The sequence below is a fragment of the Stomoxys calcitrans genome, chromosome 4, assembly GCF_963082655.1.
Source record: "Stomoxys calcitrans chromosome 4, idStoCalc2.1, whole genome shotgun sequence".
NCBI classification, from domain to species: Eukaryota; Metazoa; Arthropoda; class Insecta; order Diptera; family Muscidae; genus Stomoxys; species Stomoxys calcitrans.
Window position 1 is genome coordinate 128,620,327 of NC_081555.1, and position 26,918 is coordinate 128,647,244.

The following is a 26,918-nucleotide window of genomic DNA, read 5'->3' on the forward strand; positions in this document are numbered from 1 at the left end:
AATTTGTGCCGCATTTTTTTAGTTACAACATTTCATAATGGAAGAAATAGCTGCAGAATAATCACATTTATCCTAGTGACTGCTAACGACTTAAGGAACCAAAACTGATGTAGTGACTCCTCTTCAAAATCGAATCCTGATTCCTAGTTGCAACCATAGTAGACCTGGATACTAAAATAAAGATATTTCCAAGACTTTTCCACCAAAGGAACCCAACCAAGATTAGCCTACCGAGTATTGGGAACCCACCACCATGGGTTCTACTGCCAATTTACACAAAATAAATTAAGTTGAAGGGCATCATTTTACTCTACGTATCAAATTTCTGCCCAACCAGGCAAAAATTAAAGCTTCTAGGAGCCGAACAATGATAGTCCAGAGAATGAATGATACTTGGGACGGTTGTTGGAAGTCATAGCCAAACCGAACAAAAATTGCGGCTTCTAGGGGCTCCAGACCTGAAATAGGGAGGTCGGTTCATATTGGAGCTATATCAAGTTGGAAGTCGTAAAAGAATAAAATGTCGGTCCAAACGGCTTGTTGGGCCTCAAGAAGTCAAGTCAAAGGACCATTTGCAATCCCCAAAGATCAAGCGGCTGGACAGACGAACGTACATTGCTAGATCGACTTAGAATATACCTTTTGGGGTTGCAGATCAATATTTCGAGGTGTTACAAATGGAATAACTAGATTAATAAATCCATGGTGGTGGGTATAAGAAAGCAAAAGCCCAAAAGCTCAGGAAATACAATAGAAAGCATGTATTATTGGGTTGCCCAAAAAGTAATTGCGGATTTTTTAAAAGAAAGTAAATGCATTTTTAATAAAACTTAGAATGAACTTTAATCAAATATACTTTTTTTACACTTTTTTTCTAAAGCAAGCTAAAAGTAACAGCTGATAACTGACAGAAGAAAGAATGCAATTACAGAGTCACAAGCTGTGAAAAAATTTGTCAACGCCGACTATATGAAAAATCCGCAATTACTTTTTGGGCAACCCAATATATTTAAAATTACAATAGTTATCTAAGTAGAAACCATTGCAGTTGCAGTTCAATGACCTTCTACTTGGACCCAAATTTTAATACCATATTCGTTTTCATGCCCATCTGACTACTTTCTGATATGGGTGGCGTTTCTGGGGTTAAGGTGAGGGTCCGCCTACACCCGATATCTAAAAGTTATATAGCCTATGTTCCCTTCCAGACAAACGTACACAATCTATGAAAATTTTAAGAAAATCGGTTCAGCCAAGTTCCATATAGTCATAATGGCGTGGGTCGAATGCCGTTTTTGAGGGTTGGCATGACCCCCACTACTTCGATTCGATTTTGTATGCCAGATTCGAAATCTACTCCCGAATACCTTTCATTTGAGACCCATATTGAAATGAACGTCCAATATGTCGGTTTGGGGGGGGTTTTGGGATTGGTCCGGCCCGATGGGTACTTCGACTACAATTCTAATAACTTATTCGTATTCTACTCTCCAATACCTTTCATTTGATACCTATATTGTCCCGATCGGTCACCTTTTGAATTTGGGTTATGTTTTTGGCATAAAGGGGAGGGTCCGTCCCCCCTCCGATACCGAAAAATGATATTGCCTATGTATCCTTCCAGACCATCCTACACAATAAGCGAAAATTTCGAGAAAATCGGTTCTGTCGTTTTTCAGTCTATAAGGAACAAACAAACCGATTGCCATATATGCTTGATTGTCTAATGCGCCCATTTTCGGCTTTTTTGTGGTGGTGGGGTGACCACCTATACTTCAACATGAATTTGAATGCCAGATTCGTTATCTACTCCCGCATACTTTTCATTTGATACCCATATTCTCCTTATCGGTCCACTCTAGATTTTGGGTGGTGTTTTTGGGGTAACGGTGGTGGGTCCGCCTCCTTCCGTTATCAATAAATTATAAAGCCTTTTCGTAATTCCTGACCTTATACGCCCTCTACTCCCAAATACCTTTCAATTGAGTCCCATATTGTCATGATTGTCAAATAAACCTATCTTAAGGGGTTTTGGGGCTGGGGCGGCCCTCCAGGTACTTGGACCCAACTTTTATTTATTCGTACTCTACTCTCGAATACCTTTCATAAGAAACCCATATTGTCCCGATTGGTCCACTTTTATTATGGGGTAGTACTTTTGGGGGGAGGGTTCGCATCCACGCTGGTTAAGTTCTTGAACGGGTCAAATCGGACCATATTTGGATATAGCTGCTATATAGACCGATCTGGCGATAAGGGTCTAATGCCAAAAAAGCTTTATTTATTACCCGATTGCGCTGAAATTGGAAACAGTGAGTAGTTTTGGGCCTCCCGACATCTGACCCAAATATGGTTCAAATCGGATTATATTTAGATGTAGCTGCCATATGGACCGATCTCCCGATAAGGGGTCTAAAGGCCAAAAAAGCTTTATTTATTAACCGATTTCGCTGAAATTGGAAAAAGTGAGTACCTTTAGGCCTCCCAACATAGGACCCAAATTTGGTTCAGATCGGACTATATCTAGATATAGCTGCCATTTAGACCGATCTTCCGATAAAGGGTCGGAGGACCATAAATGCTTTATTTATTACCCGATTTCGCTAAAATTTGAAACAGTGAGTAGTTTTGGGCCTCCCGATATAGGACCCAAATAGTGTTCAAATCGGATTATATTTAGATATAGTTACTATATAGACCGATCTGCCGATTAAGGGTCTAAAGCCCATAAAAGCTTTATTTATTACCCGATTTCGCTGAAATTTGAAACAGTGAGTAGTTTTGGGCCTCCCGACATCTGACCCAAATATGATTCAGATCGGACTATATCTTGATATAGCTGCCATATGGACCGATCTCCCGATTAAGGCTCTGAAGCCCATAAAAGCTTTATTTATTACCCGATTTCGCCGAAATTTGATGCTGTGAGTTGTTTTGAGCCTCCCGAAACCTGACCCAAATATGGTTCAAATCGGACTATATCTAGATATAGCTGCCATATAGACCAATCTCCAGATAAAGGGTCGGAGGACCATAAATGCTTTATTTATTACCCGATTTCGCTGAAATTTGAAACAGTGAGTAGTTTTGGGCCTCACACCATGGGACCCAAATATGGTTCAAATCGGACTATAGTTAGATATAGCTGCCATATAGACCGATCTGCCGATAAAGGGTCTGAAGCCCATAAAAGCTTTATTTTTTAACCGATTGCGCTGACATTTGAAAAAGTGAGTTGTTTTGAGCCTCCCGATACAGGATCCAAATATGGTTCAAATCAGACTATATTTAGATATAGTCACCATATAGACCGATCTGCCGATAAAGGGCCTAAAGCCCATAAAAGCTTTATTTATTACCCGATTTCACTGAAATTTGAAACAGCGAGTTGTTTTGGGCCTCCCAACACCTGACCCAAATATGGTTCAAATCGGACTATATCTAGATATAGCTGCCATATAGACCAATCTCCAGATAAAGGGTCGGAGGACCATAAATGCTTTATTTATTACCCGATTTCGCTGAAATTTGAAACAGTGAGTAGTTTTGGGCCTCACAACATGGGACCCAAATATGGTTCAAATCGAACTATATTTAGATATAGCTGCCATATAGACCGATCTGCCGATAAAGGGTCTGAAGCCCATAAAAGCTTTATTTTTTAACCGGTTGCGCTGACATTTGAAAAAGTGAGTTGTTTTGAGCCTCCCGATACAGGATCCAAATATGGTTCAAATCAGACTATATTTAGATATAGTCACCATATAGACCGATCTGCCGATAAAGGGCCTAAAGCCCATAAAAGCTTTATTTATTACCCGATTTCACTGAAATTTGAAACAGCGAGTTGTTTTGGGCCTCCCAACACCTGACCCAAATATGGTTCAAATCGGACTATATCTAGATATAACTGCCATATAGGCCGATCTTCTGATAAAGGGTCGGAGGACCATAAATGCTTTATTTATTACCCGATTTCGCTAAAATTTGAAACAGTGAGTAGTTTTGGGCCTCACAACATGGGACCCAAATATGGTTCAAATCGAACTATATTTAGATATAGCTGCCATATAGACCGATCTGCCGATAAAGGGTCTGAAGCCCATAAAAGCTTTATTTTTTAACCGATTGCGCTGACATTTGATAAAGTGAGTTGTTTTGAGCCTCCCGATATCCGAGCTTACTATGGTGTAGATCGGATTATATTTAGATATAGCTGCCATATGGACCGATCTCCCGATAAGGGGTCTAAAGGCCATAAAAACTTTATTTTTTAACCGATTTCGGTGAAATTTGAAGCAGTGAGTAGCTTTAGGCCTCCCAACATACGACGCAAATATGGTACAAATCGGACTATATTTAGATATAGCTGCCATATAGACCGATCTCCCGATAAGAGGTCTAAAGCCCACAAAAGCTTTATTTATAACCTGATTTCACTGAAATTTGAAACAGTAAGTAGTTTTAGACCAACCGCCATCTGGCCCAAATATGGTAAAGATCGGAGTGTATTTAAATATAGCTTCCATAAGGAGCGATCTGCCGATAAGGGGTCTGAAGCCCATAAAAGCTTTATTTTTATCCAATTTCGCTGAAATTTTAAATACAAAATTCAACAGTTACCTATATTTATTAGACCACTCAATGTCCGTGCCGAATTTGGGTGCATAAGTTATCCAATTTTCACCAGATTGTAGCGAAAGGGAGTTTACATATACACCCGAGGTGTTGGGTATCCAAAGTTCGGCCCGGTCGAACTTAATGCCTTTTTACTTGCTTTCATTTTATTTTTTATATATTCGATATTCCGATATTCTTCCAGATAAAGAGCATTAAGTCAAATATTTGATGTGAATAAAGCATAGGACTGGCTATTCAAATAGCGATTTTTGTTCCGCTAAGAACAATATCAACGAGATTTATCAAAGAGTTATGATTTTTTATTTAGCTTTAGTTTTTATTTTAATTTTTTACGTTTATCCTATCATTATTTTTTTTTTGCTATCATTATTTTTTTATTTTAATATTTTGCGTTAATTTTATTTTGTTGTTTATTTCAATAACCTTTCCATTTTTTTTTTTTTCAATTTAATAATTTTTGTGTTTTTAGTTTTTTCCTTTTTATAATTTTTTTTTATTTTTTCTATTTTTTTCTTAATTTTTATTTATTTATTTCGCTTTGGTCAGTCTTGAGCAATTTTTCATACTTTTTTTTAATTCATCTTTGAAGATTTAATCAGTTGATATCTGCTTATTAAATTTGCTTTCTTCCTCATTTCGTCATACTCTTTTTGCTTCTTGTTATTCCGCAACAATAATGTCTCCCTTATATTTTTCTTTCAAAGCACGTTCATTTTGTGATTACGTTTATGCGACATAGGTTATGCAAAATATGATAACACATTGTGGTATATTTCTTTGTTTTCAGATCATACAATTGTCTTACATATTCGCTTTTTTTCGGCAAACTCTTTTTTTTCGCACAACTCATTCATTGAATGAATAAAATATTTTATTTAATTTTCTTAAGTCGTTGTCAATGAATATTTCACTTAACAAAGTATCGGCACCTTTTGTCTGGCAATGATTGATTAATATCTCAAACAGATTCAATCGATAGGTGAGACAAATGACACGCATGTCTTCCAAGTGTCAATGAATGGGGAGAATTGGTGAATGAGTGCGTCAAAAAAATATTTAAATATGGCCATTTCAATATACAAGGCAGCAGATGTTTCATTTAGGATAGAGTTGAAGAAAAACAAAAAAAAATATTGCGGGAATATTATTTAAAATTAATGGTTGTTAAGGCATATTAAAAAACTTTGGCAAATGAAAATGTAGAGAAAAATTTGTATGCAAATCATTAAAAATGTTCCATTGTTCTCAAATTTTTCCATAAAATTCCATTTAAGAGAAAATGTGGATTGCAATATTTTGTTGGGAAAATCAAGTTTAGGAATTTCGCCTTAATTTCCTATGAAAATGAAATTGTGTTTAAGTTTTGAATTACCTATCAATTTCAATGAATCTTGGCATGACAATCAATAATTTCGTTTTACATTTTCCCATTATACACCATAGCGAAATACAATGTTAACAGCAATCTCTATTTGTCCCATTTAACGCAAAAGATTCCGTTGACGCCGTTATTATTATGCATGACACTAGACTTTTTTTTTGTTACATCAGGACTACAATGGTCGAGAAGAGACAAAGTCCCCATTAATTAATATTTCACACAGAATTACAAAAAAAGTATAAATAAGCAAACAAATGAAACGATTCGCGTGTAATCATTTATTCTCCATAATTCACACATCATCAACACTGAATACTATTTTTCCCACATGTACTACCTACTAGCCTTTACTCTGACGCCTCACCCTTCTCATCAACAACCAAATAGTTCACAATCAAATGCAAAAATTCTTCTGTTCATACAAAAATTTATTATGGTCAAGTTCAGAATGCAATTATCACTTAATAAAAATAATTGTTCGGAAATATTTCCTTACTCAGCAAAAAAAAAAGCCTAGAACCATTTTCTGGGTTGGAAGAGTAATATTGAGTTGCCCAAAAAGTAATTGCGGATTTTTCATATAGTCGGCGTTGACAAATTTTTTGACAGCTTGTGACTCTGTAATTGCATTCTTTCTTCTGTCAGTTATCAGCTGTTACTTTTAGCTTGCTTTAGAAAAAAAGTGTAAAAAAGTATATTTGATTAAAGTTCATTCTAAGTTTTATTAAAAATGCATTTACTTTCTTTTAAAAAATCTGCAATTACTTTTTGGGCAACCCATAGTTTTGCAGAGTATATTGGACGTTTTTTTCTCGAGTGTAGTTTCAATTGCCCTTGAGGAGGAAAATCAAACGACAAAACTGAAAGGAATTTTAATTATCACTAGGCTTTTATGTTTATGACGTTGTTGACAGGGTAAATATTCTATAAGCTATTTAAATTATATTATTTACGACTTTACGCCACGATTGTTCAATTGATTTTTGTTTTCCTAATGCGAAATTGAAACAAACAATGGAAAATGATGATGACTTATAATTACAATATTCGTTTGCGGAAAACAAAAAAAAATGAAGAATAGCAAAAAATTTTATAAAAATAATAAAATAAAGCATAAAAAAAGGAAAACTTATTAACAAAAAACTAAAAGTACAAAAACTTCTAAAATTAAAAAATATTAACAACATTAAAACAAAATTGAAAAAAAGATATATTAAAAAAAAAACAAAATAAATAAAAAAAAAATAAATAAAAAAAAAATAAATAAAAAAAAATAAATAAAAAATAAATAAATAAAAAAAATAAAAACAAAATAAACAAAAAAAGATAAAAAAAAAAAAATAAATAAAAAAAACAAAAAATAAATTAAAAAAAAAAAATAAATAAAAAAAAGAATAAAAACAAAAAAAAATCAAAATATATTTAAAAAAAATTCAATATTATAAAAATATAACACCGTAGCGTAGAGGTTAGCATGCCCGCCTATGACGCTGAAAGCCTGGGTTCGTAGCCTGGCGAGAGGTTTTCCCCTGCTAATGCTGGCAACATTTATGAGGTACAATGCCATGTAAAACTTCTCTCCAAAGAGGTGTCGCACGGCGTGCCGCAGTTCGGACTCGGCTATAAAAAGGAGGCCCCTTATCATTGAGCTTAAAACTTGAATCGGACTGCACTCATTGATATGTCAGAAGTTCGACCCTGTTCCTTAGTGGAATGTTCATGGGCAGAATTTGTATTTGCAACAACATAATAAAAAAAATATAAAAATCTTATATGCCCTCCACCATGGATCGCATTTGTCAAACTCTTTGTCTGGATTCTCTATAGGGAGAGTTGGGCGGTGGGTAAATACCCAAGAGGTATTTACCCGGTAAATTGGGTAAATACCCCTGTATTTAACAACTGATACCCAAAAGCTGCGTATTTATAATTTTGCAGATATCTTTGGTATAAAAACACCATTCGAAAAATTTTTGATAATTTCGTATTCTTTGTATATAAACCTGATCTTCTGATCTCATAAAATCGAATTTTAGTTATATATAGCCGCTATATAGACCGATCTCCAGACTTAAAGTCTTGAGGCAATAAATTGATAATTTTTCATCCCTATTCATTTCTGTGAAGTTCGGTTCGGATTGGACTACATTTGGATATAGCTGCGCTTAGACCGACCACCCGATTTCCCCATATAGGGTAGTGAGGCCATAAAAGATCCAGTGTGTTCTGGTAGACCCCTACCCATTCCTGTCAAATGTGGTACAGATCGGACCATATTTGGATATAGCTGCCATATATAACGATCTCCCGATATTGTGTAATGAGCCTATAAAAGGAACATTTTTCATCCTATTTCGGTGAAATTTGTCACAGCGAGTTCCAGTATCCCTCTAAACCTTTTTGTTGAATATCGTCCAGATCGGACCATATTTGGATATAGCTGCCCTATAGACTGAACCCCCGAAATAGAGAATTAAGTCCATAAAAGGAGCATTTTTCATCCGATTTTGATGAAATTTGAAACAGTGTTAAAAGTCGTATAAAAAGTGGTTGAGAAAAATTTCAGCCAAATCGGATAAGATTAGCTTCCTCTAGAGGCTCAAGAAGCGTAATCGGGAAATCGGCTATATAAACTTGGCAGACTTGGCAGTTGGTGGTCAAACCAAACCACTTTATGCAAAATTTTAGAATCGTATAATAATAGCGCCCTCTAGAGGTTCACGAAGTCAAGATCCGCGATCGGATTATATGGGAGCTATATCAGATTATGAACCGATTGAAACCATACTTGACGTAGTAGTTAGAAGTTAAAACATAACACTTCATGCAAAATATCAGTCAAATCGGATAACAATTGCGTCCTATAACGGCTCAGGAAGTCAATATACGAAATCGGCTTGTATGGGAGCTATATCAGGTTATGAACCGATTTGGACCATACTTGGCAAACATGTTGTTGGTCAAACGTTAACACTTCATGCAAAATTTCAGCCAAATCAGAGAGTAATACCGCCCTCTATCGGCTCAAGAAGTCAAGATCCGTGATAAGATTATATGGGAGGTATATCAGGTTATGAACTGATATGGACCTAACTTGGACCAGTTGTTGACGGTCAAACCAAAACACTTCAAGCAATAATTCCGCCAAATCGGATAGTAATTGCGCCCTCTAGCGGCTTAGGAAGTCAAGATCCTAGATCGGTTTATATGGGAGTTACATCAGGTTATAGAACGATTATGGCCGTACTTGGTACAGTTGTTGGGTGTCATAACAAAACCCTACATGTTCAATTTCAGACAAATCGCACAAAAAATGCGGCTTGCAAGGACGGAAGAAGTCAAATCGGGAGATCGGTTTATGTGGGAGCTGTATCAGTTTATAGACCGATTTAACCCGTACTTGGCACTGTTGTTGAAAATCATAACAAAACACTACATGCTAAATTTCAGCCAAATCGGTTAAAATTGCTGCTTGAAAGCGCTCAAGAAGTTTAATCGGGAGATCGGTTTATATGGGAACTATAACAGGTTATAGACCGATTTGAACCGTACTTGGCACAGTTGTTGAAAGTCATAACAAAACCCTACATGCTCAATTTCAGGCAAATCGGACAAAAATTGCGGCTGTAAAGACTCAAGAAGTCAAATCGAGAGATCGATTTATGTGAGAACTATAACAGGATATAGACCGATTCGGACCGTACTTGACACAGTTGTTAACGGTCATAACGGAACACCACATGCTGAATTTCAGTCAAATCGTACAAAAATTGCCTCTTGAAAGGGCTTTAGAAGTTAAATCGGGAGATCCGTTTATATGGGGGCTATATCAGGTTCTTCACCAATTAGGATCATATTTGGCACAGTTGTTGGAAGTCATAACAAAACACTACATGCCAAATTTCAGCCAAATCGGACAAAAATTGCAGCTTCCATGGTCTCAAGGAGTCTAATCGGAAGATCGGTTTATATGGGAGCTATATCCAAATCTGAACCGATTTGGCCCATTTGCAATCACCAACTACCTACATTAATATTAAGCATCTGTGCAAAATGTTGGAGGGCTAGCTTTACGCAATCGACATCTATCGAGATTTCGGCAGGAGGACGGACATGGCTAGATCGACCCAGAATGTCGAGACGATCTAGAATATAAATACTTTATGGGGTCATAGATCAATATTTCGGAATGACTAGGTTAGTATACCCCCATCCTAAGGTGGTGGGTATAAAAATGATATCGCCTGAGATGGTTTTCAACTTCCTTGAGTGCAGATTTAGTGACTCGTATCATAGGAATTAGTTGCAGTGTGACTGACATTCGTGCCAAAGAACACCAAGTAGGGCCACTCGCATCACACCACCACCCGTACGACAATATCACTATTGCGTACTCTCTCTCGCACATACCAGTCACCTCTCGCACTCTCACCACAACGGGTGCTTAAATAAAAAGCAACAAATCCTCATTTTCGTGGATTTTCTTTTCGTAAAATTAATTTTCATATATATTGTGCACATCTCTGGAAAAATATCTTTCGAATGATGCCCAATTCATTAAAATCCAGCCAGCCGTTTAGCCGTAATATGTGCCACAAAATCGCCTTTACAAAATCCTTGGCCTTTCAATAATATAAATATAAGTGTCCTTCCCCACCTACTGCATACGGCATGTACTGTAGTAACACAACTTGTTGTCTTGTTGTGTAGGCTCCCAATAGATACACGTACTTAATAGATATATACATACTCAATAGATATACACATACCCAATACAGATATACATACAAATAAAAGCCGAGTCTTTATTAATTGGCTGAACAACATGCCGAATAGGGTTATGCACATCACACACACACCCACACCCACACCCACACCCTCACCTACTACTATAAATAGTGATTCTCTTTCTCTCGCACATCTTGCAGTTGTTTATCTTACTCTCACCAACTAATACTCACACCTAAGGCTTTGCACTAACACCCATAACTACAGGGTCGTTATGGGTGTTAGTGCAAAGCCTTAGGTGTGAGTATTAGTTGGTGAGAGTAAGATAAACAACTGCTAGATGTGCGAGAGAAAGAGTATCACTATTTATAGTAGTAGGTGAGGGTGTGGGGGTGTGGGTGTGTGTGTGATGTGCGTAAGTCTGGGGTTAAGTGTCCCCAAGTCACCACTTTTGGCTACTATGTATGTGACATTGTCACCAAATTGTCTACAACCTTGTCCACATTGTTTTTATTGACAGGTGACAAGCTATAATTTATTTTATTTTTCAATCGTTTTCTCACTTGTTTTGTTGAAAATCATATTTCCGGGTCCAAAAATCCTTACGAAAAAAATTGCAAATTAAGCAAGTGATGCTAATTAGTGACTTAAGCTGACCAATATGTAAGTTAATAACTTTATTGTAGTACAAATTCTTGACACCAATTTTAACTTCTTGTTTGTACTTAATAGACAAGAAGATTATTCTTGGTGATAATGCTGAACGCCACCGACATAAGGCATTTGGACACTGCAATTTTTAACGGATCATTTGGCAGCTATTCAAATATTTCTCTTTTTATAAAAGTTTTTTCATTACTGAATACAAATACATAAAAGTTTAGACTAATTTTAATTTAATACCTTATTCAGCTGATTTGAAATTGAGTGAAAAGTTCGAGATTTACGGACTAAATTATTGAACATGACTATATAATGTCCCTACTGATATACTATTGATCATGACCCATATATTCCGCCATGTCTCTATATATTCCCTATTGGCTTACTATTGACAATGTCCCTACTGACTTCTGAATGACAAGTCTATAGCAAATATATATAGACATGTCTATAGCAAAAAGCATAGGCTTGGGTACAATTTGTCTGCAGTTCTGGTGACAAAGTCAACAGTAAGTCAGTATAGATTTACTATTGACATTTTCTACAGGGGAGTGCTTTAGAAAAAAAACCAGCAACAATTTGCTGTTTATGCTTCTTCTCTTTTTATTGAAAATTAATTCCACATTTTTATGGAATTTCTTTAAGAAAAATTAATTTTCATATGTATTCGTCGCTTCTCAATTCATTAAAATCCATTGAGCCGTTTGGCCGTAAAATGTACCACAAAATCGCCTTTATAAAATCTTATATATTTGCATAAGAGATATAATAAGCTTTTATATGCATTCTTATAGCTGAAACTTGCCAAAGAATGTCTGTCCCTAGAATTAATACCCACATTTAAGTCTTGTCATGCAAAATAAGTGATTTATTTAAAATCCGTTATAAGGCGTTGGTAGCATTTTTCTAAATGACATTTAATAAGCAAGTAGAACTTCAACTTTACTATTTTCTGGGCAAATCTATTAAACATTTTACTGTTATCATAACACAGAAGACAGACAGATAGACAGACAGCTACCATAGACCTACAACAAATGCTGCACCCCCAATAGCATAATAATGGTCACGTTTTATATTTACATAATTTTTTTTTTTTTGTTTTCTACTTCATTTTGTCTGCCAAAACGAACTGCGAATCTCAATGTAAGCGTTAGAAGTTTTGCCTACAAAAGGCGCATTGCAGCACGTTTTTAAAGTCGCTTCTTTTGTCTAATATGAGAAATGAGAGGCCGCCACGGCGCTCAAGTAGTTGCAAGAGTTGCATCACAATAGGTGGGGAGATCGGGGGGGAGGGAGGAGAACAAAATCTGGAATTCTTAAAGCTAATAGCCGTATGCTTTCCAGGAAAGAAAGAATGAATGATTCATGTGAACAAAGACGGAAGGACGGTCGAGAATGAATGGTAAAAAATCATGATAAACGATTACACAATAGTTTAAATAGCTCTTTGTACAAAAAAAAGCCTCTTCAACAACAATAACAACAGTTTAGGGGAGCTGGGTAAAAGAAAAAGTGCATTTATTAGAAAAGTAGGGAAAAGTAATGAGAAAGGGAACCACTACAAGGCTATAAAAGGCAGGGGGGCACGGATTGCAATTGCAATGAGAAAAACTTTTTTTGTGTTCATTGTAATTTTGCACTGTTTAAAGTTCCAACAACAACTGAAAGAAGGAGTTTGAGGGAATTATCGTCGTTGTTACGATGTAGGTAGTTTTGTTTTTTTAATTTTTTCTCTCTGAAACTCTGTTATGTTTACGTTGCTTTTAATAAGCGGAAATATTAAAAATTTCCAACAAAAACATGCATACTGCAAGTAGGTACTATGTACAACAACAAACAAACATAACACATGCTTGCCTGCAATCCAAGAGTAAGGTAATACACTAACAAAGGCAACCAACCCAACAAACAATGATGGAGGGGGAATTACTCATATGTTTGTTGTTGGTTGTTGTTGAAGTTAAAAAGTGCACTCATACCTTTACACACAGCCCATGAAGGGGGCGCACAATGAATGACTTCCCTTCTGGTTGGGGCTTTGGCATTTTCTTTAATTCTGCGGAAATCTCTTTTGAAATACTTTAAATATTGTTGTTGTAATGCTTTAATTTCCAGACATTTTCCACTGAAATCAAGAAGAATTAGCCACCACAGTAATGGGAATTCCCCATTAGTCTTGAAGATTTTAATGGATTATTAGATTAAAAAAAAATTTTAAATGTAAATTTTTTCAGAACAATCTTAGCCTTTAGATGCTTATTTTGCCTTTGTTTTAATTATCTTTGATAAATTTTTGCTCTTTGAGTCATGGTTTCATTGAATGCCAGCGATAAATATTTTATATAATCAAACAAAAGGGGACTCAAATATTGATACAAGTCTTTTTTATCTTCTTCATCAGCAATATTTTGCACATTTGATTACATTTTTCAAGCTGATGTTGACCAAATACACTGAGAAAAATATAATACAAGAAATTTTCAAAAAAATGTTGCCATAGTTCTCTATAAAAATAAAATACTCATGAAATTTTCTAGGACAAAAAAAAAATCAACGAAAACTAAAAATTCGTTGGAATTTAAAAAATTAACAAAAAAAACAAGAATCATATATACCCTCCACCATGGATCGAATTTGTCGAGTTCTTTTCCCGGCATCTCTTCTTAGGCAAAAAAGGATAAAAGAAAAGATTTGTTCTGCTATTAGAGCGATATCAAGATGTGGTCCGGTTTGGACCACAATTAAATTATATGTTGGAAACCTGTGTAAAATGTCAGCCAATTCGAATAAGAATTGGGCCCTTTGGGGGCTCAAGAAGTAAAATAGAGAGATCGATTTATATGGGAGCTGTATCAGGCTATAGACCGATTCAGACCATAATAAACACGTATGTTGATGGTCATGAGAGGATCCGTCGTACAAAATTTCAGGCAAATCGGATAGTAATTGCGACCTCTAGAGGCTCAAGAAGTCAAGATCCCAGATCGGTTTGTATGGCTGCTATGAACCGATTTGAACCATACTTAGCAGTTGTTGGATATCAGAACAAATTACTTCGTGCAAAAATTATTTCAAACCGGATAAGAATTCCACCCTCTAGAGGCTCAAGAAGTCTAGACCCAAGATCGGTTTATATGAAAGCTATATTAGGTTATGGACCGATTTGAACCATACATGGCACAGTTGTTGGAAATCATAACAAAACACGTCGTGCAAAATTTCATTCCAATCGGATAAGAATTGCGTACTCTAGAGGCTCAAGAATTCAAGACCCGGGATCGATTTATATAGCAGGTATATCAGGTTATAAACCGATTTTAACCATACTTAGCTCAGTTGTTGGAATTGATATCAAAATCAATCGTCCCACCCAAAAAATCTACCAAATATATTTATAGTCCCCTCACGACAATATGGGACTCAAATGAAAGGTATTTGAGAGGGGAAAACGAATATGATATAAAAATATGAATTCTAGTGTTTGGGGGGCCACCCCACCCCCAAAACACCCCTAAATCGGACATAGTTATCAACCATGGCAATATGGGGCTCAAATTAAAGATATGTGGGAGTAGAGTACGAAATTGATATCCAGTTTCGGAATCAAATTTCTGGGGGCCTCCCTTTCCCCAAAGCAACCCCCAAACAGGTTTTATTTACTGGCCATGGCAAGATGGGGCTCAAATAAAAGGTATTTGAGAGTACAATACGAATCTTACATCCAAATTTGAAACCAAGTGTTTTTGGAGGGGGAGCCCCTACCCCAAAACAAACCCCAAAGACGAAAAATTTACCGAACATAGCAGTAAGTGGCTCAAATGGAAGGTATTTGGGAGTAGAGCACAAATCTGATATCAACAACAACCAACACCAAACCATATCAACACCAAAAAAGTATCTGTAGAGCCATCCCACCCACTCTCAAGAGTCTTCAGCCTAAAGAATAACATGCAAATAGGACGAAAATCTTTCGCCTTCATATGGTAAGGTTTTCCTCCCTTCAGAATGAAAATGACCTTCTTGTCCCTACATGCCACAGGTATATACGACATGCTAATACAAACAGAGTACATCTCCCTGAGCCAAGGAACCAGTCTATCAGACACCGCTTGTAATTCAACCGGTAATTCATCAGGGTCTGGCGACTTAAAGGAGTCCAAACTTCTTATCGCCCATAGCATTTTCGGCTCAGACACAATTTCCCCAATAACCTCCGACTAAAGACAACCTCTACTGGCTCATCACTACTCCTACGAGTAGTGATGATTCTAGTGTTTCCTCACTAAACATTGTCCATACATTCTCTGACTTCTGAATATACCCCACCGAAATAGACCTCGGGGACAGAATCTTCTTTAGCCTAGAGATGTATTCTAGAGGATACATCTGTATCCTCAACGGAGCTGTAGAATTTTACCCAGGATTTGTTCTGTGCCTTTCTCAGTTTCCCTTTATATTTTCTTAGCTTATAGATGTCCCAATCGTGTGGTGTTCTTGTCGTTTTCGCTCTGTTGAAGAGTTTTCTGCAGTCCTTCCTTAGACCAACCAGCTCTGGGGTGCACTATGGCGGTCACTGTTTGCCCCTTGGCTTGCCACTAGGGCATGTTGACTCAAGCGAGTCATTCAGGGCCTTCGTGATCAGGTTCACCACTTTGTCTATATCCTCCGTAGTTTCCACTTTCTTTTCTAGTGTAGAAGGGATAGGGTTAACCAATTTTCAAATTTAAATCACTTTCATGTTGATAAATTTTTCTGAGTACACTGTCCACATTTGATTAGTAAGCACAGTTTGTTCACCCCAAACTAAGAGTAAAACCGTGAAAAGATATGTCATTAGTTTTAGGTGTGGTTTTGCAGTGTGGACAGAAAATGAATATAAAATTTCTAGAATGTCTTGAAAAATTGTTAAAATTAGTGTTGCCATGTAATAATGGCATGGATTTTATTCTCACATAGGACAACATTAACAATTTGTCTTAACGTCATTTTTGTCCCGTGAAATCTGTTATTATGGCGGAAATCAATCAGAGAGGGCACAAAGAGCAATGTCTTCAACAAGAAGAAAAAAAAAATAAATAAATTACATTTACAATAATTCTGGACTTGTTCTATTTCCTGGATGTGAATGACAGATAATCGAATGAGGGTCGGGCAAAAGAACTTTGCTGCTGCTTAAGCGCATGCGCCCGCTTCATATGTGCATCGGTTCATTTGTATTGTAGTACTGTGTACGTTTCAATTACACCTGCCTGACATTTATGCCGGTTAGATGGTTGCTATGGTTGTAGTTGTAGTTGTTGTTGTTATTTGTTTGTGTGTTGTTTTAAATAAAATTTATGGGCTATCGTTTGTTCGAGCAAACACTCCCTTTGGCTGTTTCCACCAATTGGCACCGCTAGCAATACTTGTCGTTGTACTTGTAGTTGTTTGCTCAACAACATTACATAGCGACAGCAACAATACAATTTAACAGCAATACGACAAAACGTGCCAACAACTTTGGCGGTGTCTGTATCCCCTTCTCTCGTTCCACCCAAAAACAGCGAAAAAAAAAAACACCAAACAATCGAACTTCGACAACGACGACATTTACAGCAAATTTGCAATTGTTGCAACAAGCCAAGCCAAAGAAAATTGAGAATGACGACGACAAGGGAGGTAGATAACTTAGGCAAGAGGAGAAGATTTTGTATGACATAAGAATTGTCAACGATGAACAACAACAACAAGCACCACAGAGACGTTGTCATAATAAATAACGGCAACAAATGAGCCAACAACAAATACAATAACCACAACAATAACAACAACAAAAGAAATAGGGAAACACGAAACAGTCGGAGAAAAAAATTATTTACGAAAATTAAAAAAAAAAAGGTAGAAAAAGAAAACAAATGACAACGACCAAGTTTTATGTAGAGCAAATATTTTAATTTTGTACGAAAATAAACTTGCAAATACAAATGGAACACTACTTTGTCTGATAGCCCGCATAAAACAAAAAAAAAAAAGAGTTCATCATAGTGGGACCAAAGAGATGAAACCAAAATATTTCAATATTAAACAAAACTAAAAAAAAAATAAAAAAAAGTAAAAAAAAAATTAAAAAATATGAAAATAAAAAAAAAAATAATAAAAAAAATACATTGAAAAAATATAAAAAAAAAATTAATAAAAAAATATATCACAAAAATAAAAAAAATATATAAAAAATATATGTTATATATAAAAATCAATTTGTGTTTGTAGGTTTGTTTGTTTGTGTGCCTTATAGACTCAGAAACGGCTGAACCGATTTTCTTGAAATTTGCACAGATGGTGCATAATGACCCCGTGGTGAAAATAGGGTACTAAATTTTTTGATATCTGAAGGGGGGGGGGGGGGGGGGGGGGGGGGGGGGGGGCGGACCCTCCCCCTTACCCTAATTTTCAGAAACGCCAGATCTCGGAGATGGGTAGTGAGATTTTTATGCGAAATTTTGTGTGCACTCATATAGTACCCTAAAAATAACAATTTTGTATCCAAATTTCGGATAGGGTACCTAGGGGGGCCGCCCCTCCCTAAAACCTACCAAACATATATTTAGACCAATCACGACAATATGGGACTCAAATGATAGGTATTTGGGATAAGAAAACATACCTGATATCCAAATGTCGGACCATGTATTAGGGGGACCACCCCAACCCCCAAAACACCTCTAAATCGGACATATTTACCGACCATGGCAATATGGGACTCAAATGAAAGGAATTTGCGAGTAGAATACGAATCTAATATCCAAATGTGGGACCATGTTTCTGGAGGTCCACCCCTTCCCCAAAACACCCCCCAAACAGGACTTATTTACTGGCCATGGCAATATAGGGCTTAAATAAAAGGTATTTGAATGTAGAACACGAATCTGATATCCAAATATGGGGCCAAGTGTTTGGGGTGCCGCCTCTCACCAAAAACATCCCTCAAAGGGGACAAAATTACGACAATAGCAATATGGGGCTCAAATGAATGGTCTTTGGGAGTAAGGCACGAATTTTATATCATTATTCGGGAAAGGTGTCTACGGGGCCATGACACCCCCACAATACCACCCAAATAGAAAGTATTTTCTGATTATTGCAAAATGAGGCTCAAATAAGAGGGTTTTTAGAGTAGAACACAAATCCGATATATATTTTCAAGACCAACTCACTGAGTGGCCGCCCACACCTCAAAACACCCCCCAAGCCGGTCATGTTTTCCGACTATGGAAATATGGAGCTCAAATTAAAGGTATTTGGGAGTAGACCACGTATCTGATATCAACATTAGGGACCAACTGTCTAGGGGACGTCCCACCACCATAACAATCCCCAAATAGGACGTATTTGCTCACCAAGACAATTTGGGTCTTAAAGAGAGTGGTGGAACTAAATATTTTTAGTTTTTAGGGCCAATACCCCAAATCGGAATTTAAATGAGATTAGAAAACGAATTTGATATCCAATTTTGAGGCCAATGGCAATATGGGGTTCAAATAATTGATGAGTTATATGAGAATAGAGCACGTTGCCGATATATTTTCCGGGCTTAGTGTTTGGTGGACCACCCCAATCCCCAAAACAACCCGTAAATCGGGCATATTTATCGACCATGTCAATGTGGAGCTTAAATGAAATGGAATTGGGAGGTAGACCAAAAAAAAAATTTCTGGGTGTCTACCCCTTTCCTGAAATACCCCACAAACAGAAATTTTTTACTGACCATCGCAATATGGGGCTCAAATAAAGGTATTTGGAAGTAGAAAACGAATTTGATATCCAAATGTAGGACCATGTATTTAGGGCATCACCCCTTCCTCAAAACACCCCCCAAAGGATAAACATTTTTCGACCATGGTAATATGTGGCTCAAATGAAAGATATTAGAAAACGAATTTGATAACCTATTTTGGGACCATGTGTTTGGGGGACGCCTCATCGTGTAAACTCTCCTAAACCAATAGCAATATGAGGTTTAAATATATGGTATTGCGGTACGAATTTCATAATAAAAGTTGGGTCCAAGTACCTGGGAGTCCGCCCCCGCCCCAAACCCCCTTAAAATAGGTTTATTTAACAATCATTACAATATGGGACTCAAATGAAAGGTATTCGGGAGTAGATTACGAATATACTCAGGATGGAGGTATAGGCCATATAATTTTTTGGTATCAGGAGGGGGGCGGACCCTCCCCTTTATCCTAAAAGTACTACCCAAAAATATAAGTGAACCGATCGGGACAATATGGGACTCAAATGAAGAGTATTCAGGAGTAGAGTACGAATTTTATAACAAAAGTTGGGCCCAGGTAACTGGGGGGCCGCCCCAGCCCTAAACCCCCTTAAAATAGGTTTATTTGACAATCATGACAATATGCGACTCAAATGAAAGGTATTAGGGAGTAGATTATGAATATGATATTAAAATTCGCGTTCCAGTCTAGGTGGCGCTTTTTCTAGATGGCGCTTTTCAAATAACCCATTTACGTCAAATGGATTATTTCACCCATTATGACAATATGGGACTCAAATGAAAGGTAGTTGAAAGTAGAAAACGAATTAGATATCCAATTTTGGAGCCGAGTGTTTTTGGGGTACGCCCTAAAGCACCTCCTATACTGAACTTCATATCCGCTGGGAATTAAGAACGAATTTGATATCTATTTTCAGTGCAAATTGCCGGTGGTTGCCCCAGTCTCAAAACACCCTCCAAACGGTTCATATTTACCGGCCATGGTAAATATGTTTTGGTAAAGCGATTTGGAAGTGCAGCACGATTTTGATGCACATATTTGAGTCGAAATGTCTGAGGTGTGCCATCCCTCCTCTAATGAGAACATTAGCCCAGGAACAGGAACCAAGTTTAAACTCAATGATAAGGAACCTTTTTTATAGCCGAGTCCGAATGGCGCCTCGCAGTGCGACACCTCTTTAGGGAAAATTTTTAAATGAATGAAGATAGCCTGACAAATTCAGAATCCGAAATAATATTTTCAACTATTTTTTATTTAGATGTGTGAAATAAAATTACTTAAAACTTACTCAGTTTTCAATTTAATTAAAATTTTAATAATTTTAGTTGAAATATTTACCTGCAAAGAAAATAAAACAAAAGTTAGTTAAGCATGTTTTGAACTAAATGTTAGTTAAGACTAAACTGTCCCACCGTACCCCCACCATTTGTAGTGGAGCACCATGGAGCTTTTTTTTTTGTTTCAGAAATTCTTGCATAATTAATTTCAAGTTTTATACCCTCCATCACCGTTAAGAAAACCCGAAACAGCGAAAAATACTCCAACGGTTCAGTTCAAACAATCAGACAGATACCAAACAAAAATTTTAAAGTCAATGAATGAAAACAGCATTAAAGCTCAACTACAAAAAAAAAAAAACAGAATTTAAATAAAGTATTGCAAAATTCTGGTATGTTAACGGTAAAAACTTGAAATTAGTGTTAATTTTTCTTTTTGTGTTTTTTTTCATTCTTTCTTGCAAACAAAAAAAAGCAAATATGTGCAAATAATGCTGGTTGTTCTGTGACTGTTATAGCCAAGACACAGATAGACTGACAGAAAGACATACTTTTAGATGAGGAGCGTATAAAAAGCTAAAATGATGGCTTTTTTTGTTTTATAAAGAAGAACAACAACCGCAACCAGATAAGTTAAGGGGTGCCGTTTAATTTGTCTGGGCAACAAAAAAAACACCTAAAAAGACACGGAAAGGAAGTAAATAAAATTCATGAGGCAAAATTACCTTTTCATTCTACACTTGAGCACGCATTCATTTAGATAGACAACGGAAAAGAAAGGTCTTGTTATAGTCTACGATACTAGAAACGCAGACGACACTAACACCAGAAGGTGTTAGGAAATTTAAAGAAAATTAAAAAAAAAAAGAAATTATAGTAAAGATTACCAGTACTTAAAACCATGTCAGAAAAAGAAACATGCCATGGTGAACAAAATTTACAAAAATTACTTCCTGATGACTGAAAATGCTTTTTGGAGTTAATTTTTGGATGGCTTATAAAATTTATAATAAGGTAAATTGTGTATATTAGTGAAATTAAATACATATATAAAACATTTTAAAAAAATTTATATTAATAATGAAATGCATGTTGGAGACCATAGTAGAAGTCATTGTGTAAAATTTCAGCCAAATCGAATAAGAATTTCGCCCTTTAGGGGCTCAAAAAGTAAAATAGGGAGATCTTTTTATAAGGGAGGCCGAGACCGATTCAGACCATATTTGACACGTATGTTGAAGGTCATGTTGTACAAATTTCACCCAAATCTATAATAATTGTGTCCTCTTTGACTCAACAAGACAAGATCCCAGACCGGTTTATATTGCAGCTATATCGGGTTATATACCAATTAGAACCATACTTGGCACAGTTGTTGGAAGTTGTAACGAAACACTTCATGCACAATTTCAGCCAAATCGATAGAATTTGCGCCCTCTAAAGTGCTTAAAAAGTCAAGACCGCAGATCGGATTATATGACAGCTATAACTGGTTATGCACCGATTTCATGCATACTATACCATACTTGACACAGTTGTTGGGAGTTGGGACGAAACACGTCATGCAAAATTTCAGCCAAATCGGGTTAGAATTGCGACTTCTAGAGGTTTAAGAAGTCAAGACCCCAGATCGGATTATATGACAGCTATAACTGGTTATGCACCGATTTCATCCATACTTGGCACAGTTGTTGGAAGTCATAACGAAACACGTCATGCAAAATTTCAGCCAAATCGGATAGAATTTGCGCTCTCTAAAGTGCTTAAGAAGTCAAGACCCCAGATCGAATTATATGACAGCTATAACTGGTTATGCACCGATTTCATGCATACTTGACACAGTTGTTGAAAATCATAACCAAACATCTCGTGCCAAATGTCAACCAAATCGGATAAGAATTGCGCCCTCTAAAGGCTTAAGAAGTCAAGACCCCAGATCGGATTACCTGGCAGCTATATCAGGTTATATACCAATTTGAACCATACTTGACACAGTTGTTGGAAGTGATACCAAAACATCATGTGCAAAATTTCAGTCAAATCGGACTAAAATTGCGCCCTCTATTGGCTCAAGAAGTCAAGACCCAAGATCGGTTTATATGGCAGCTATATCAAAACATTGACTAATATGGCCCATTTACAATCCCAACCGACCTACACCTACAAGAAGTATTTGTTCATAAATTCAAGCGGCTAGCTTTCTTCCTTCGAAAGTTAGCGTACTTTCGACAGCCAGAGGGACGGACATGGCTAGATCGATATAAAATGTCGTAACGATCAAGAATATATATACTTTATGGGGTCTAAAACGAATATTTCGAGGAGTTACAAACAGAATGACGAAATTAGTATACCCCCATCCTATGGTGAAGGGTATAAAAAGAATTTCGCTCTCTAGAGTCTCAAAAAGTCCAATTCGGAGATCGGTTTACATGGCAACTATATCAGTATATAGACCGATTAGGACTATACTTGGCACAGTTGTAGGAAGTCATAACAAAGCACCACATTCAAAGTTTCAGCTAAATCGGATAACAGTTGCGCCTTCTAGAGTGCCACATCTCTTTGGAGAGAAGTTTTAAATGGCATAGTACCTCACAAATGTTGCCAACATTAGGAGGAGAAAACCAGAGCTAAAAATTTTTTCTGATGGTCTCGCCAGGACTCAAACCCAAGCGTTCAGCGTCATAGGCGAACATGATAACCTCTGCGCTACGGTAGCCACCTCAGTTAAGGATGGGCTTTAGGGTTTACCACAAACACTTGGCCCCAAAACTGTATTCATTTTCTACTCTTAAATGCTTTTCATTTGAGGTGATTTAAGGATGTTAAGCGCCACCTACATTCCTATCCACAAATTTTATTGTCATTTTCCTAATCTACTTCCTAATTGCTTTCGTTGGAGTCCCATATACCCATGGTCGGCTAATGGGCCCATTTGGGAATGCCTTTCATTGGAGTCCCATATTGACATGAAAGTCCAATATTCCCGTTTGGGGAAGTTTTGGGGTTGAGGCAGCCGGTATTAAGACTTAAATTTTAAGACCATATTCGTATTCTACTTTCCAATACCTTTCATTTAATACCCATATTGTTTCAATCGATCCACTTTAAATTTTGGGGTGGTTTTGTTTTTGGGATAAGGAGGAGGGTGCACCCCTCTTACTATATCGAAAAATTATATAACCTATGTTTCCTTCCGCAAAAACATACACAATCTGTGAAAATTTCAAGAAAATCGGTTCAGCCGTTTTTCATTCTACGGAGCAAACAAACAAACCGAGCTTCATAAAGTTGTGATGGGTCACATATGCCCATTTGGGGCGTTTTTGGGGGGTGGGGTGACCCCCTACACTTCGATCTGATTTTGTATGCCAGATTCATAATCTACTCCCGAATACCTTTCAATTGAGACCCATATTAATATGGAAGTTCAATTTGTCTGCTTTTATAAATTTTGGGGTTAGGGTGACTTTTTGGGTACTTGGACCCAATTTGTAATACCATATTCGCATTCTATCCTTCAACACTTTTCATTTGATATCCATATTGTCCTTATCGGTCCACTTTTGATTTTGGGTGATGTATTTAGGGTAACGGGAGAGGGTCCGCCCCCTTTAATACCATATTCGCATTCTATTCTTCAATACCTTTTATCTGATACTCATATTGTCCTCATGGTTACACTTTTGATTTTGGGTGGTGTTTTTGGGGTAACGGGGGAGGGTCCGCCCCCTTCCGATATCAACAAATTATAAAGTCTTTTCCTTCTTCCTGACTATATTCGTAATCTACTCTCGAATATCTTTCATTTGAGTCCCATATTGTCATGATCGTCCAATAAACCTATTTTGGCGGGTTTTGGGGTTAGGGCGGCCCCCAGGTCCATGGACCCAACTTTTATTAAGAAATTCGTACTCTACTCCTGAATACCTTTCAGTTGAGTCCCATATTGTCCTGATCGGTACACTTTTATTTTTGGGTAGTACCTTTGGGGTAAGGGGGAAGGTCCGCCCCCCTTCCGTTTTCAAAAAATTATATGGCCTATGTTTTCTTCCAGACCAACCTACACAATCTGTGAAAATTTCAAGATAATCGGTTCAACCGTTTTTGGGCCTATACGGAACACACAAACAAACCGACAAACAAACACAAATTCATTTTTATATCCACCTCCGTATGATGGGAGTCATTCCGTTTGCAACACCTCGAAATATTGACCTAAGACCCTAAAAAGTATATTTATTCTTGATCGTCCCCACATTCTGAGTGGAACTTGCCATGTCCATCCTTCCCTCTGTCGAAATCACGATAGTGGTTGTATGTGTAAAGCTAGCCACTTGAAATTTTGCACAGATACTGAATATTGATGTAGGTCGTTGGAGATTGCAAATGGGCCATATCAGTTCAAATTTGGATATAGCTCCCATATAAACCGATCTCCCGATTTGACTTTTTGAACCCCTGGAAGCTGCAATTTTAGTCCGATTTGGCTGAAATTTTGCATGGAGTGTTCTGTTATGACTTCCAACAATTGTGCCAAGTACGGTGCAAATCGGTCTATAACATGATATAGCTCCCATATAAACCGATCTGCCCGATTTGACTTCTTAAATTGAAATTTTGCACAGAGTGTTCTGTTATGACTTCCAAGGATTGTGCGGTCCGAATCGGTCTATAACCTGATATAGCTCTCATATAAACCGATCTCCAGATTTGACTTCTTCAGACCCTCTATGACTCAAGTTTCATCCGATTTGGCTGAAATTTCACACAGAGTGTTCTGTTATGACTTCTAACAACTGTGCCAAGTACCGTCCAAATCGGTCTATAGCTCCCATATAAACCGATCTCCGGATTTGACTTCTTCAGCCCCTGGAAGCCTCAATTTTCATCCGATTTGGCTGAGATGTTGCACAGAGTGTTCTGTTATGATTTCCAACAATGTGTCAATTATGGTCCTATTCGGTATATAACCTAATATAGCTCCCATACAAACCGATCTCGCGATTTGAAGCCTCAATTGTTGTCCGATTTGGCTGAAATTTTGCACAGAGTGGTCTGTTATGACTACCAACAACTGTGCCAAGTACGGTCCGAATCGGTGTTTTATCTGATGTACCTCCCACATAAACCGATCTCCCGATTTGACTGGCTGAAATTTTATGTTATGAATCTGTACCAAGTAGGGTCCAAATCGGTCTATAATCAGATATAGCTCCCATATTTTAGCAGAATACATGGTGGTGGGTTCTCAAGGTTCGGCCCGGCCGAACTAAGCACGCTTTTACTTGTTTTATTTTTATTTTTATTTTTGCCTTTTAAATTCCCCCATATTTGTTGACCATGGCTGAATTCTAAAAAAAAAACCCTTCTGGTTAACTAAACTCACCCACCCTTTCATTAATTTTTGGCAAAATGTTGTTCATATTACATGACAAATAGTACGTCGAATGGAGAAGCGTTTATAATACAAATACAAGATAGAAGAAGATATGACATTTTTCCAATTTGTTTTTATTTACTTAGGTTTTTTGTGCATACTATGAATGAAAATCATATGCATGGAACGAATGGCGAGTGGTGAGTGGGTGTGTGCTTGGAGTCATCATAGAATTCATTGTGTTGATAAATTTGGGGGGGGATTTTTTTGTCATTACTCTTTTATTTGCAAAATAATATTTTGATATAACCATCAGCATAGCTACACATGCTGCACAGATAAGAATGTCAACCCTCCCGCCAACACCCCTATAATAATGGCTCATGTGGCCTTGTGGTATTTTTTCGACATTTTGACGCCCTAATTACGTACATACACATGACTTGTCAGCCCACCCACCCGCCAGTAATATAATTTCTTACTAACATCGCATTTTAATTTTAAGGGTGTTTTCCTTGAATATGTTTTGGGAAAAAGGAATATTATTTTTTTAGGAATATTGCGTGACTTTATGGGTTTTCTGCTGATTAAATTGTAATGAAAGGGGGGAAAAAAGTCATGGTAATCAGGATTTCATATCTAATTGCGATTATGAAGGTCATTATGAGAAGGGTGATTAAAAACGCAATGTACAATCATTTATGAAATGGGATAAAAGAAATTATTAGAGTAAAAATAGAAATGAAAAATTTTAAGGATATTCAGAAAATATTTATAAGAAGGGTTTGTGGAAATCGTCTTGGTGTCATATAGAATTCAACACTTTCTTCCGTACAAAACAAAAATAAAATTGTGGCTATATGACTTTAACTTCATTTTATATTAAATTAAAAAAAAATTAAACTTCAAAAATTCTTTAAAAATGAAAAAAAAAAAATTCAAAACGCAATACAACAAAAAAAATAAAAATTTTAAAAATTAAAAAAAATATAAAAAAATTAAAAATTAAGAAATAAAAAAAAATAAAAAAACATTACAAAACAAAATAAATAAAAAAAAATAAGAAA

The 26,918-nt window shown here is 36.7% G+C and overlaps 1 protein-coding gene and 1 long non-coding RNA gene across 5 annotated transcripts in view; one reads left to right on the forward strand and one right to left on the reverse strand.

Moving 5' to 3' along the window:
• Positions 1-26,918, reverse strand: part of LOC106084246 (death-associated protein kinase related) — a 495,729-nt gene that overhangs the window by 381,539 nt on the left and 87,272 nt on the right. The window lies entirely within an intron of this gene.
• On the forward strand, positions 11,352-11,645 carry LOC106084250 (uncharacterized). Its single transcript, XR_001220779.2, has 2 exons — positions 11,352-11,413; positions 11,483-11,645. It is a non-coding gene; the product is annotated as an uncharacterized LOC106084250 (long non-coding RNA).